Below are 14,931 nucleotides of genomic sequence, written 5' to 3' on the forward strand. Positions count from 1 at the left end.
CCTGTCATACTGAGCACAGAAGTGTTCTCTAACATAAATAGAAATCGCTGTGGCGTTTCCGCAGGCAAGTGTAATCGTAAAGTGCTGTTGACCTAAAATTTAAAAGGCTTCAGGCTGCTTTTTATGGATCAGATGTGATACTTTGCCTGAAGCAAATGCAATTGGAAATGGGATCTTTAATTATATTGCTACATGTCAGATGTTGTACAATGATGGAATGAACACCATTGTTCCTTTTGATTCTAGAAAGCCTGAAAGATACTTTTTTCAAAATTCCATATCCAAGAAGCATATATATGATCTATCATTTAAAAATATATGTGTGTGTGTGTGTGTGTGTGTGTGTGTGTGTGTGTGTGTATGTAAAACCCACAGGCAGAAATGGAGTTTGTTTGCACATTTCCCATGGGTGGTTTTAAAAATACACCTCTTGGGTAATGGGTTGGTGAGATATAATGCTGCTGTCAGCTGCAGTCATCGTTATTTTATTTTTTTATTTTTTTATTTTTTAGTGGTGAGGTTGCTCACACAGTGACAATTTAATAATTTTCTGGAAGGCTCTGGGTTGGTAGAGACAATGAGTATTGGCGGAGTAATTCATTTAGAGAATGACTATATCCATCGGCATCCATCACTCAGGAGGCAACAAATATCTAGCTGTCCTCTATTTCAGCATCAATAGTGAAATGGCTTTTCTTTCCCCCAAATGAAGGTGCCCCATAGCAGTGGGTGATTGCCAAGTCTGAAAGGAAAATTGTGATAAAAAATGAAAAGAAGAAAATTACTTAATTACAATGTAGTTACCCTGGAAATCTCCAAGATGAATGTATAAATTTAACAGAGCTTTTTAATGTTTCTATAATTTAGCCCTTTGCCCCAGAAATTCTCTCTTATAATTGATACTCATTACATAAATACCTCCTGGAGAGAACTGGTCTATTTGACTGTAAGCTTCACTGTTGCAGAACTTGGCTAGCAAGTCATTCATGTCTTCAACAGATGTTTGTTCTTGGAGAGTGGAGGTTTTCTTAAGCCAGAAACAGCATTTCATCCCATTCAATAGGAAGTGATACCTCAGTGCCCAATAAATAAATCTTGGTTTCTAGGGTTACACACAGACTTACTCTTATTTTCATTAACTCACCCCATTTTCCATTTTTTTCCATTATTTCTGAAATGATGTTCAGGATAGTCTTTTTTTTTTCTACTTCCACCACTTCTGATGACTTATATTCTCCAAAGATCTCTATCTAAAGACAAAAATGAATGAATGAAACAGGTTAATCAATATATTTACAAGAATTTCTTCAACTTCTACTATGTACCTAACACATTTCTAGGCACTAGAGATGCAAAGACAAAGAATTTAAAAGAATCCCTACTGGCACAAATACATTCTTTTGGAATGTCAACCCTTTACTGTGGAATTCAAACTTAAGGTTCATTTCCATGCCCATTTTTTTTTATTTATCTTTATTCCCCCTATGGTTCTATTTCCAAGTACAACTGGAATCATTTCTGTCTTTCAGCAAGCTGCAGTGTGCACCCTGAAGGGAATATCATAAGATTAAATTCAGAGTAGCTTTCTCCCTAGCAAGGTGAGTGCTTCTCATTATAGAGATCCCTAGTTGATTTCCAAAATGAAATTCCCCATAATAATGTGAAGCTTCTGAATTATTTATTGTTTTGTATTAGATCAGGGATAGTTTATTTCTGAAAAATAAACGTATTGTCATTAGCAAATCAGCTTATGAAGCTTCTCATATAGAAGAGAGGGAAAAATAGAGCTGTTTGCAAATTTGAGAAATAGTTGATATTTACTAGGAGGTGTTTTAGCATTAAGGTAGTTTGAAATCGAGATGAAAAATCACATGTGTGGAGCCTGAAATTCTTCTGTGAGTTTCAATATGATCATTTTTTTAAAAAATAATCATTTGTAATTTTCAATGAGTTTAGATTTCTGTGCCTATGTGCCCAATATGCTGAAATAATTGTTCAAAGGCAAACCTTGGAGTTTTTCAATAGAATATGGTCAGTCTCTAATCTATTTGCCTTTTGTGACCTTGAGTCCCAAAAGAAAATGATCACTTTTTCCTCCTGAACTAAATTGTAATTGTCATATAATGATATTTGTTTTTAAAAAGTCATGTGCAGATTTTCACCAGAATATAATAGATCTCCCTTCTTAAGAACTAGAACTTCTGGGTTTTTTTTTTAAAAAAAAAACCATTTTGTAGTCATTCAGCAAGCATTTCCTAAACACTTATTCTTGTGACAGGCATTCTGAGGGCTAGGTATACAAGACATAGGATAGCTCATAGTCTAATGGAGGAACTTAGCAGCTTAAAGATATGTCTCTTTAATGTCATGTCATGGTGGATTTAAAGGTCATGTCACCTGGTAGATTGAGAGCTGACTTTAGAATCAGGAAGACATAAGTTCAAATCTCATTTCTGTCACAATACTGACATATGACAAAGAATGACCAAGTGGCTTCCCTCACCAAACAACTTGCTAAGGGTAGAAGTTTCTGAATAGATTCTGATATGCACTGAGAGTGTTTATTAAATGATGAAATTACTGGTCTGGTTAAAACTAAAAGTAAAAGTGTATGTAATGAAATCTAATGGCGATATAAGTATGGATATAAATATGATTGGATAGATAGATTGATAGATATGAGAAACCTAATAAAGAGATATAGAATTTTACTAGCAGATATAGTGGTATTGAAATATGTATGATGATTGTCTTAATATTCCATTGAGATGGATATTAGTTAGGAAGATTTAACAGAGAGAAATCTTGTTTTACCTGCTAGAATGAGGGTTTCAAATCTGAATGGAAATTTTAATTAATAGAAGCTAACAAATTCCAGATGGATCTGTAGAACAAAACAATTCACATGAATCAAGAATAACCATAATTCAACATGCTGGAGTACAGAGGTCAGATTCTACTCAAGAAAGGACTACTTAAAGACTGGTATTTCTTACCCTTAAAATCAGTTCTGTAGGTCATATCTGTGATTGTTAGTGCTTGGCATGGATTTGGCCAGTGTTTACCTTCTGGTGCTCTCTGCCACCTGGACTGTCTAATTAAGGACCACCATTTTATGCTCTGATGGTCCTGTAATCTGCATATAAACAAAAGTCCATAGGATATTTGGTGTGAATGTTCAAAAAAAAATTGCCTCAATCACCAATTACCCTTTATTTTACTGATTAGTATATGGAAATGGGGATAGCCCATCTTCATCAATAATGGTTGTGATGGTTTTTATTCATCTTTCTTTATATAAAAGGTAACATTGAAAAGTTTGTATTTTTACTTGTGAAAACTCATATGCCAGTCTATTTCTGAGCCGTGGTCTCATTGAGAGAGGCTCATCATGAAAGCAAAGCAAAATCCTCCTTGATGTCTTTTGAAATATAGAATGTAGTTTGTAGAATTAAGCAAGTTATATACTAATTGAAATTCTTGATCCACTTTTGTTTCTATTTTCTGATTGATTCAAGTAGAAATATATACTTGTGTGTACTCATGCATTCATACATGAATACATACCCATATGCACATCTCTTCTCTCTCTCTCAAATCTATTAGTCTAAATGTCTGTTTGTCTGTATATAGTGCAAACCATTTAAGTAATTATTACCTGATTTTACTTTAGATATGATAAATAGGGGTAGCCTCATATGTATAACCCTTCTTTTGGGGAAAAAGGGATATTTTTATTCTTTCCGTAATGAGGAGGCAGCCCCTAGAAGAAGATAAGAGCTGGCCTTGGGGTTTGAAAAGTCAAGGTTTAGTTATCCATCTGATAGAGGGCTGTGGGGATTGCTCCCTAGTCCTTATAGAATAAAAGACATATCCCTCTCCTTGGCTTCTAGAACTCTCTATAGACTGGCATCAGTGTACCTTTTGTAGACTAATTTCACCCAGTTGTCCTCTAATTGCTGAGAAACTACTGTCTATCCCCACTGTGGGCAAGTCATTGAATTTCTCCTTGTTCAAGGCAACTATGTAAGAAACATGTTGCTGATGAGTCTGTGCCAAAATAATTACTATGAAGTTCCCTATACCTATAGAGTCACAATCACACTCTTAAAGCTATCATCTACCTGCCTACCTACCTATCCTCACACACTCCCCAATATATCTGTATAGCTACATATATGTCTGTATATGAATGCATATTTATGTGGATGTATCTGTGGATGTACACACAGACATATTCCTGTGTGTGTATATATATATATATATATATATATATATGTATATATATATATATATATGTATGTAGCAACATACATAATATATAGTTGCATACAAATATGTGTCCACTTTTATATGTGTTTATATGTGGATGCATGCCTCAAGGACATTTACTTCTGAGTATTCATCTACAGAATACTCTGTTCTGGTTGCTTCTTTGTTTCTATTAAGAGTCCCACCATCCATCTGTCCATTTAGTTTAGTAGCCTCAGAATGATTCTGGATCCTGATCTCTTTCCCCATATCCAAACTGATGATCAGCAATATCTTGTCAATCTGCCCCTGCTCACCCCTTGCTTGCCATACTAAAGTGACTTCAGAATTGGTCTCCTTATTATCTTTCCCCTCTTCAGTCTATTTCTCATATGGTAGTCAAACTAAACTTCCTAAAGTATAAGTTTGAACTCTTCCCTCCTTTGCTCAATACTCTTTGTTTGCTCCCTAGTCTTTTTAGAATAAAAGACACATCCCTCTCCTTGGCTTCTAGAACTCTTTACAGGCTGGCATCAGTGTACCTCTTGAAGACTAATTTCACCCAGTTGTCCTCTAATTGCTTAGCATCTACTGTCTTATCCCCCAAAATAAGATGAGGTCTAATATTAATTTTACTCCAAAAGCTACATTAGAGCTTATTTTCAGGGGCAGTCATTCCTGCGGGAATCATTATCTGATTTATTCTTCTCTCTGCAAGGACATTCTTCATGTCTTTAGCTTGCGGAGTGCTGGCTGAATCCCAGGCTAGCAGACCTCTTGGACCATTTTACAAAACAAGTGCCACCATTAAATCAATCTGCTTCTTTGTGTATACTGGGCTTTTTCAGCTTCAAGAACATAAATACCTGAAACATGTTCAGTTTTATCTCTTGCCCTTAGTGATGATTAGAGGTGGGACTTTCTTTCCATCCAGAAATTATCAAGTGCACATGTTATTTGTGCTTTATGTCTTTACCTCAATTGGTCTTTCAGCAATGTTTCCAGTTCCTCTGTTTACATTGTTTACCACTGGTCCAAAGGCACCCATTTGTGCATTTGCAAATACTTAATTATAATTTATATTATCACTTATTTTAAGTATTAATGTCAATGATATTATTTATTTATATTTAAATAGAAAATATTTATATTATTTTATAATCCACATTATAATTCACTTTCAGTATTAATGTCAGTATTCTTTATGTTTAATGATGTATTAATATTTTATACTTCAATATGTGCATTTTGTATTGCAAGGGATGAACTAAATGCATCTGACTGGTTGATGATCCTCACTAGGGCTTCTTTTTGGGATAGAGCTTATATTATGAGCATCCTGAAAAAAATCACACTAGGGCATTTTTTGGGGAGAAATATTTTACTAGACTCTTACTAAATGTTTATCCATTGATTTTGGAATTCTGCATTGTAACCAAGCTTGCCTATTTACTTTCATCTGAGATTTTTATTCCATTTCCTGTCTCCATGCCTTTGCACAGGCTGCCCTTAATTCTCATTTCTCACTCTTAAAATTATTAGTTTCTTTTAAGGCTTAGTCCATGTACTTTCTCCTTTAAGAAGCCTTTCCTGATTTCCCTCTTTGTTAATGTTCTTCTCCTCAAATTGCCTTGTACATGTTTATGGTAAATTAGTTAAGTTTCCCAGTGGATAAAGTTCTGACCCTAGAATCAGGAAGACCTGAGTTCAAATCCAGTATGGCTACATGACCCTGAGCAAGTGACTTAACCTCTCTTCCTATCTCAGATTCCTCATCTAAAAAATAAAAGTAGTAATAGCACTTGCTTCCCAGGGTTTCTATGAAGTTAAATGAAACACTGTTCATAAAATGCATTGCAAATATTAAAGTTTTATAAGAATGCTATTAGCTATTAATATTACAAATTATGTGTATGTATATATATATGTCTGCAATCTATATATGTATACATACACATATATATGTATATATTCAAAAATATAATAGCTAGCATCTAAATGGTATTTTAAAGATTTAAAAATGCTTTCCTGGTATCCCATTTTATCCTCATAACAATCCTGAGAAATGCTTTTCTTACTCACATTTTACAAATGAAGAAACAGACTTGAAGAGATTAAGTGATTTTCCCAGTTTGTACCTGAATCTGGACTTGTATTCAAATCTTTTTCATTTAATCCACTGTACTACTAAGCTAGACAAGAGCCATTTTTCTGAGTTTTTGTCCTTGTATTTTTGGTGCATTGTAAATGGTGGGAGCTTAATAAATCTTGGTTGAGTTGAATTGAATTGAATTGACATGTATAGGACAAGTAAAACAGATTCAGTCTTTATTTCATATATATTTATATTAAAATAATGAATTCATATGATGTATAAATAGAAAAGAACCTCTGATATTATATATTTGTCATAAGTTGTTTATGTAAGAATTTTTTTGATGGTAGTATGATTATGAATAGTTAAGTATCTAGATAACACTTGAGAAGCTTCAAAGATTTTCCTGTTCTGAGATTTTTAATCTTCATTGGCTGAACCTCAGCATTATCCTTGAATGAAAGTTTACTAGGTATAAAATTTAAGTATATTAAAAGTCTGCCTGAGACAAAACAAGCCTTTATCATGTAAAAGTATAGAATTCATAGTGAGTAAATTGGAAATTAGTCAGAACCTGTATGCTATCCTATGTCTAAGATGCTTCTGCACAAATTTATTGGGATTATTTTCATTATGTTAATTAAGTGAAGTTCTTGCCTTTCTAAAAGCCAGATCAGTGCTTTTTTCCTTGGGGAGTTAAATTGAGCTATAGGTACTTTTTTCAGTCAACATCACACTGGATTAGTTGCAGGTTTTACCTTTTAATTAAACAGATACTATAGTCAAATACAGATTTGAATTATTTAAGAGCTCATATTACTTTATTCAATGTAAACTGCATGAATCTTTTAATTATATGAAGCTATATACTTATGCTATGAGCTCTTCTAAAATTACTTGACAGGCAGGAATAATTTGTCCTTTGAGGGTGTCAAAAATATCATCAGGTCTGGTGAAATAATTGAAACTAAGATAAGAACCAAGTTGATCAAATAGAAGTTCATGGTTTTACAAAACTGTTGTGGGCTTTTTTAGCATTTGAAAAAAATCATCTTCAAAACATTACTTGTCATATCTCTCTTGTAAACCAGCTCTCTTTAGGAGTGAATACCTCAATGAACAATTGCAAATGTTGGTCTTATCCTAAAGATTCAAATCACATACTTCATAGGTTAAGATATCAGTTCAGTCATTTCTCCTTTTATATGAAGGGGCATCATTTAGAAATAGAAACCAATGAGTTTATGTCATTCCTCATTTTAAATGGATGAATAGCTAGCTAGCTAGTTAGATATTAGAGTGTTTCTTTTTTTTCTTTCTTTTTTTTTTTAGTTTTTGCAAGGCAATGGGGTTAAAGTGGCTTGCTTAAGGCCACACAGCTAGGTAATTATTAAGTGTCTGAAGGCCAGATTTGAACTCAGGTACTCCTGACTACAGGGCCAGTGCTCTATCTGGAGTGTTTCTTAAAAAATATTTTGCTTGCCATTGTTTTAACAATATAGAAATAAGCATATAAAACGCAATCCTCACCCTCAAGGGGCTTACATTCTAGTGTGAGAAGACAATATAGGGAGGGATGCTAAAGAACAACGGGTGGAAGCCACACCTTTCCAAAGTGCTGCTCCTGGGAAGGAAGTCACTAGGTAGGGAAAGAAGAGCTCCAAGGTCAGTGGCTTCCCTGGGTGGCTATTCTCACCTGAAGAGAAGAAGGTTAGAGTCTGACAAGAGAGTTACCGTTCCTGGTTACTGTGGTTACTGGTTAGCAACACAAATTTAAGTGAATGGCTTTTGATTATTCTGCTACATTATTCTAAATTATATCTAAGTTCTAGGATGTATTGCTTAAGTTTCTTCTCCTAATAACTATTGATGAATAATTCAGCATGCCTTTCAAGAATATAAATCCTAGAAAGGTATTTTTAGAGAGGGAACAATGGTGTGACCTTTCCTTTCTCTCATCATTTTCTCTATCTTTTAAGAAAAAGGAAAATATAAATCTCTCCTAAATGGGGGAAAAATCCATTTAGTTGCCGTTTTTATGGGTGAAAATATTAGGCATAAAAATTCCAATAATAAAAATTAGAACATAAAGGAGAAAATGTTAAGTTATATCATTAGACTTTTCATGATTTCTGAACTCCCTGAGATTTCTAGGGATCAACCTCTTGCATTGGCAAAATCTATCTTTAACATTAGGAAAATACTATCTTTTAACATTGTAGTGTTAAGTGATGTAGAACAGTGTTCTGGGACCTCCCAAGCCTCTGATTCATGCAAATCACTGACCAGAGAATACTAATGATTTTGATATCCTACCCAGAATAAATAAAAATAAATAAATTTCCAATTTCCTGGTTGATGATTTCCAACTGTTTGCCAAACATTACTTAAAACCTACACTTGGAAATACAGATGGACTATGAATATGTCTTATGCACCTCAACACTTCTTGAATTATAGTTATTATACCATTAATTAATCATACCATTTGTACTTAATATCATATTTCTATATAAAATTATAATTTACTTTCAGTTATGCTCAAAATGGGCTATTTTGTAAAGAGACATCTTAAAGCATCTTAGAGCTTTTGAGAGAGAAGTATCTTCTCTGGGTTCCCATTCTGTCTCAAAGTCTAGAAATAATTAGGAATGCATTTGTACATCTAAGCTTCCCTTCAGGTCAATAATAGGGAAATGGTTAAATAAATTGTGAAATATTATTGTAGTGAAACAGTATAGTTCTATTAAGACCTATTTGTATGAAAAATAAAAAGAAATCTGAAATGACCTTTAAGAATTATTGCAAAGAAAAGAATGGAGCACTTGCTAATTCTGACTTAGAGAAGAAAATAAAGTGATAATGAGTGGCTAAACAAAGAAACAGGATGGAAACTTAGAGGGAGTGAATAAGTAGTTGTTATAATACTTTACAAGTTGAATTCAAGTAAATAAAATATAGCTGTGCAAGTTTAATTGGTTGTACAGATATATGTAAATCACTTCACACGCTTAATCTTATTTTAGTCTCACAAAAGACTTGTGAGGTGAGTATCACATGTATTTTGCAGGTAAGAAAACAGAGGTTTAGAGAAGGTTAGATGACTTGTCTATGGCCAGCGTTTGGTCAGAATTTGTACTGAGGTCTTCTTAAATCCAAGTCCAACACTATTTAAAAAAGAAAAAGAGCCTGATGCTGATGCTGATGCTGATGATGACAACTAACATTTACATGGTGCTTATTATGTATTAGGTATTATGCTAAGCACTTTACAAGTAATGTATCCCACCCTGATCATTTCCATTTAGCTTTAGAGTGAGATTGTGATTTTTAACCTTAAACTATACAAATAATAATTCAGTATTTCTTACAGTGTACCTTGCTTCTTTAATGCTTCTGTAGACCCCACAAGATAATACATGAGTTATACAAAAGGGTGACTATTAGAGTGAGTGCCATTCCATGTTTTTTTCTGTATAAACACAGCAAAATATGAATGAAAGTACCACAAAAAAGCAGAGTAACTTTGACAAAAAAAGGTTATTTTAGTTTTTTCTAAAAAAAAAAGTAAATAGGGGCAGCTGGGTGGCGTAGTGGATAAAGTATTGGCCTTGGAGTCAGGAGTACCTGGGTTCAAATCCGGTCTCAGACACTTAATAATTACCTCGCCGTGTGGCCTTGAGCAAGCCACTTAACCCCATTTGCCTTGCAAAAACCTAAAACCTAAAACAAAAAACAACAACAGCAAAAAAGTAAATAGTGTGAAATGGAGATTTGTGTTTCATATTGAATCCTCTTGTGCTATGTACATTGAAATTTTTTTGTCTTTTGTAATTAAGTTCAAAATGAAAAAAAAATTCAATGTGATTGAAAGAGGTACAATAAATCCTACTAAAATTCTACATAGATTTATCTTTTGGAATTCTGAATATAAGATCCATGTGCAACAGTAAATAAATCGACATATTATAAGAGAAACTGAATCAGGTAAACATATTCTTGCTATAGATGAGATTAGAAGATATGAGATAGTTATATATAAGAGGAAGAATTTCTCTCAGATTTTCCTTGGAAGGATATGAAAGGGTTGATGGAATTGATTTTGTTGTGCATCCAAAAGCAAAAGAAAAATTCATATGACATTTCTCTTTTCTTATAATATGCATGATAAACAGTCAAAAAACCATGAAGATGATCCATTCTGTGAGTCAGCCATGTTAACTCAAGTGCCCACCATGTGCAAGCTTTCCATTGGCTCCAAAAATACAAAGGCAAAAAATCAAATAATCTTTATTGTGGCTAATGTGCCTCAAAGTTTCTGCAGGTATGAGGAGACAGAGCAACTGTACAAAGAATTCAGTGTGATCATCCAGTTAGATATGATTGCTTGACTTTAATGCTGTTAGTGTTGGGAAGAATTATGAAAATATAGCCTAGGATAAAAAACATATATCGGTTATCCAGAAAAAGTAAGGGAGAGCAAGTGAACAACCCAAGTACTTGATGGCAAGTACAGAATGTCGCAAGACCTGAAGAATGATTACCAGCACATTGGTTAAATCTTCTTTGATGGATTTTTAGGAAGTTATAAACCAGAATTACGCAGAGTGAGTAAATAAATCTCAGTTTATACCATTGTCTTCCTTAGGGGTATTTGAGTTCCTTGAGGGTAGAGATCACTTCATTTTTAGTATTTGTATTCCCAGAACTTAGGAACTTGTTTGTAGTAGGTTTTTAATAAATGTATATTGCTTGTTTGATTAATAGGAGTAGAAATTCACTGAAGTATGATTGACTCCTAAAATTTTTGAAATATAATAATGTTTTGTTTAGTACTGAATAGCAGGACAGTTTGAGCCTTTGGAATGTTTTACTGATTTTTTTTTATTTTCACTTGGATATTTAATGTCTGAAGGATAATGAATCATGTTGAAAGAAAAAAGGGTTAATGATTGGAAGTTCATTCATGGCATAGTTCAAGATATGGATATCAATCCACTGAGAGATCTTTCTGCTGAGAGAACAGAGTGATTTCTCATTGTCACAGCTTGGTAACTATATTGAGAAGAGAGAGTGAGGAGATAGGATGATCACACACATATATACATGGCAGCTTTTAGAAACTGAAAAAAAAATAGCATCTAATGGAGAAAAGGGACATTTTGAATGGAAACTTGGGTCTCACATAAATTTGTTACAGTAAGTTAAAGAAAGAATTATGTAAGCAAGTAGGGGAGAAGGTGGATAAGGAAAAGCCTGGATAAAGTAATATTTAATGCTATTCAATTTAACACATATTTATTAAATACCAATTATTTGCCAACACCATTAGGCAACCAATGAAAATGACACAGTCTTGACCTTTGAGGATTTTACATTCTACCAAGGATTCTAGGAGATTTATAAAAATTAATATATTACAAGGTTGGGTGAGATAGGAAGGATAATGTAAGGACTGGGAAAATTTAAGGAAAATTTAGATGAGACCATTAGGAAAAGTCATGGAGGAGGGGGCATCTGAGCTTCATCGTGGAAATTTCAACAGATAAATCATAGGAATATAGGTCTTGAGTAGTAAGGGACTTCAGAAATCTTCTGATTAACTCTTTTATTTATCAGTGAGGAAAATGAGGCACAGGTAGATGAAGTGATTTATCAGAAATCATTTGAGTAGTAAGCTTGGGTCCAAGTCAGCTCCTTTCCCACGGGACCACATTACCTCCTGGGGATGAGGTTTGAGTACATTCTCGACCTCAAATGTGGAGAATAGCTACTTTTCCAATCTGAGTAGAATAAAGACCAACGATGAAAAGGGAATTTGAATCCAGGTTGAGGAAGAAGGTGAGGAAGAATGCCTTAAATGTACAGTTAAGGAGTTTGTCAATCTTTGATATAGAGCCATTGAAGAATCCTAAGATCTAAATGTAGGACTGGAAGTACACTTTAGAGGTCATTTCTTTAACTCCATTTTGGGCAAGCAGAAGTCAAATGACTTGTGTCTGAGATAACCATGTCTTCCTGATTCCCATCTCCAGTGCTCCCTGATTCCTGGGGAATTAATCTGAATAGATGAGATAATTAAATCCATGGAAGTGTGTCCAATGAACAAGGACAAAAGAGAGAGGAGAGGAGGAGGAGAAGAGTAGAGGGGAGGGGTGGAGAGGAGAGAGACAGGGACAGAGAGAAGGAGGAGAGAGAGAGACAGACACAGACACAGGGACACAGAAGAGAGAGAGAGAGAGAGAGAGAGAGAGAGAGAGAGAGAGAGAGAGAGAGAGAGAGAGAAGAGGAATTAAAAAAGACCTCTGGGGAATGCCCAGTTTTCATGGATGGGAGGAGGCAATGAGCTAAAGAGAAGAATAAGGAGTAGTCAAAGGGAAATGAGAGAGCACTGCCACATAATGCATTTAATGCATTAATAAGCATTTACTGAGCACCTACCATATACCAGGAAATATAAAGACAGAAATGAAGCTGTCCTTGTCCTCTTAAAAGCTTTGGGATCTATCAAGAGAAGGAAATTATAGACACCTATCTGTACAAACTTACATATGTATATATACATACTCATGCACATATATACTCAGTAGATACAAAATGACTATATAAAAACCATATAATATTCATATCTGCAGTAAAATGAATTATTCATATTTGTATGTTTATATACACATATGCATCTATATGTCTAAATGTATATTATGTATATCATACCAAGTAGATAAAAGCTAATTTGGAGGATTGATCTTAACATCCAAAGTGGGGAGTAATCAGGATAGGCTTCATGTAGAAAGTCCTTCTCAGGGCTTACCTTGAGTAACAACTGGGGTATTCTAAGGGGGTGGAAATGAGAAGAGAATGATTTCTAGACTTTGGAGGACAACTGCTGCAAAGGGCAATGGAGCATCCTAAAAAGAACTGTAAGAAGGCCAGTTTGATAAAATCATAACTGAGAAAGAAAGTATATGTAATTAAGAAAAGCCTTAAGGAAGACATCTGTGAAAATGGAAGCAAATCTGAGTCATTAGTTAAAAACAATGTAGGATTCGTTGTTTCTGCAGGGAAGTAGAATCATAATTGGATTTGAAATGATGGCTAAGGAGTATTCATAGCAAGATTTTGCAGAACTTTGATGGAGGTATGAGATGCTATTACTTAAATGTTGATTTGTATGAAAGAAAAGTTTGGAGATGAGAAAATGAGATGAATGTAGCTTTTTTAAAAATTTAACATTGCTTCATATATTTAATAAGACTAGCAAATTCAGTAAATTTTTAGTATAATTACATTGTGCATTCAGTACTGCTAACTGATAATTATGATGAATCATTTGATAGTCAGTAAAATTCATTCCTGACTAGAAACTAATTTAACAAATACATTAAAAGTCCTTGAAACTTTAAATAAATAACAATAATGAACATAATGTTCAACAACATGATAGAGATATTATGTTGCTTGTACTAAGGTTCCTCTACCCCTCTGCACCTAACCATGTGTCAACCTTAAAATAGAGCTAAAATATTACCATCCAGAGACATTTCTAATGTTTATGCATTGCTCTGAAGTGAGATTAGTAAACCTGGTATTCAGGAAGGATGATATTGTTGGTGGCATTATTGTAGGACTCTACATTTTTACCCCTCACCTCTTTCTTTTCTCTTGTTACCTGTTCATATTCTTCCAGTCCTTCCTCTAAACAAAATCACTAATATCCCTGGATTTTACATTTGAAACAATGAGAAAATTTCAGGAAAAACATGTCTTGTGTAAAAGTGTGACTTTTTCTCAAAATGTCTGTGCAAGCTATAGAGTTTTGCATGTTTTAATAACTAGATAAAAGAGATGCAAAATGCTTTCCTTGCAACAACTTCTGAGGAAATATTATTACCTACATTTCATATATAAGGAAATTTAGAGGTTTGAGTAGTTATAAGGCTTATTCACTTGGAGGCAAGTTTCAAACTCACATCATCTAAATGAATGTTGATTAATTGACTGATCAATAGGAAAAATCAATTAAAAATGAATGCTGATCAATTATTCTATATTTTATTTATTATTGTCCTTCTGGTGAGATTACCTGGTTTAACAGGGTCTCTCACAATGCTTTCTTTGGTCTTATTATTCTCCACGCCACTTTTTCCATATTTTTATAAGATTCTAGTCACATAAAAGGTGTCAGCTAGGCTAAATAGAAGGCAAACCTGTCTTCTAGCATAGTTGAAGAAAAACAGGCAATTGGATAGGGTATGTTCTTCACTGATATCTACAACATCATGCTAAAAGACCATGAGAAAGACCCCTATCACATTGGGTGTACCCTGTGGAGGATGTTTGGAACAACTTGGAAAAGAGACAGAAAATGAGAAGATATGGTTGGGTTTTGACTTGTACTCAATGTCATTTGTACTTAATGAAGTCCTGCTTGGAATCTTCTACCATTCTATGCAGAACCATTTTATAAATAATTTCGAGAGTGAAAAATCAAGGATGAAATGAACTTGAGTGCTAACCTTCAATGGCGATGGGGAATTAAAGAACTAAGGAGAGATGATTTTTGGTGGAAAGATGATGAATTCAGT

General features: G+C 34.0%; 1 protein-coding gene and 1 long non-coding RNA gene across 5 annotated transcripts in view; one reads left to right on the plus strand and one right to left on the minus strand.

The window, feature by feature from the left end:
• FHIT (fragile histidine triad diadenosine triphosphatase) overlaps window positions 1-14,931 on the plus strand; it is an 896,014-nt gene that overhangs the window by 428,009 nt on the left and 453,074 nt on the right. The gene's annotated exons all lie outside the window — the stretch shown is intronic.
• Window positions 462-14,931, minus strand: part of LOC141496358 (uncharacterized) — a 61,143-nt gene continuing 46,673 nt past the window's right edge. Inside the window, exons 2-3 of the long non-coding RNA XR_012471038.1 lie at window positions 1,145-1,250; window positions 462-742 (exon numbers count right to left, since the gene is read on the minus strand). This is a non-coding gene — a long non-coding RNA (uncharacterized LOC141496358). The remainder of the gene's footprint in view (window positions 743-1,144; window positions 1,251-14,931) is intronic.

This window comes from Macrotis lagotis, chromosome 8, assembly GCF_037893015.1.
Source record: "Macrotis lagotis isolate mMagLag1 chromosome 8, bilby.v1.9.chrom.fasta, whole genome shotgun sequence".
NCBI classification, from domain to species: Eukaryota; Metazoa; Chordata; class Mammalia; order Peramelemorphia; family Peramelidae; genus Macrotis; species Macrotis lagotis.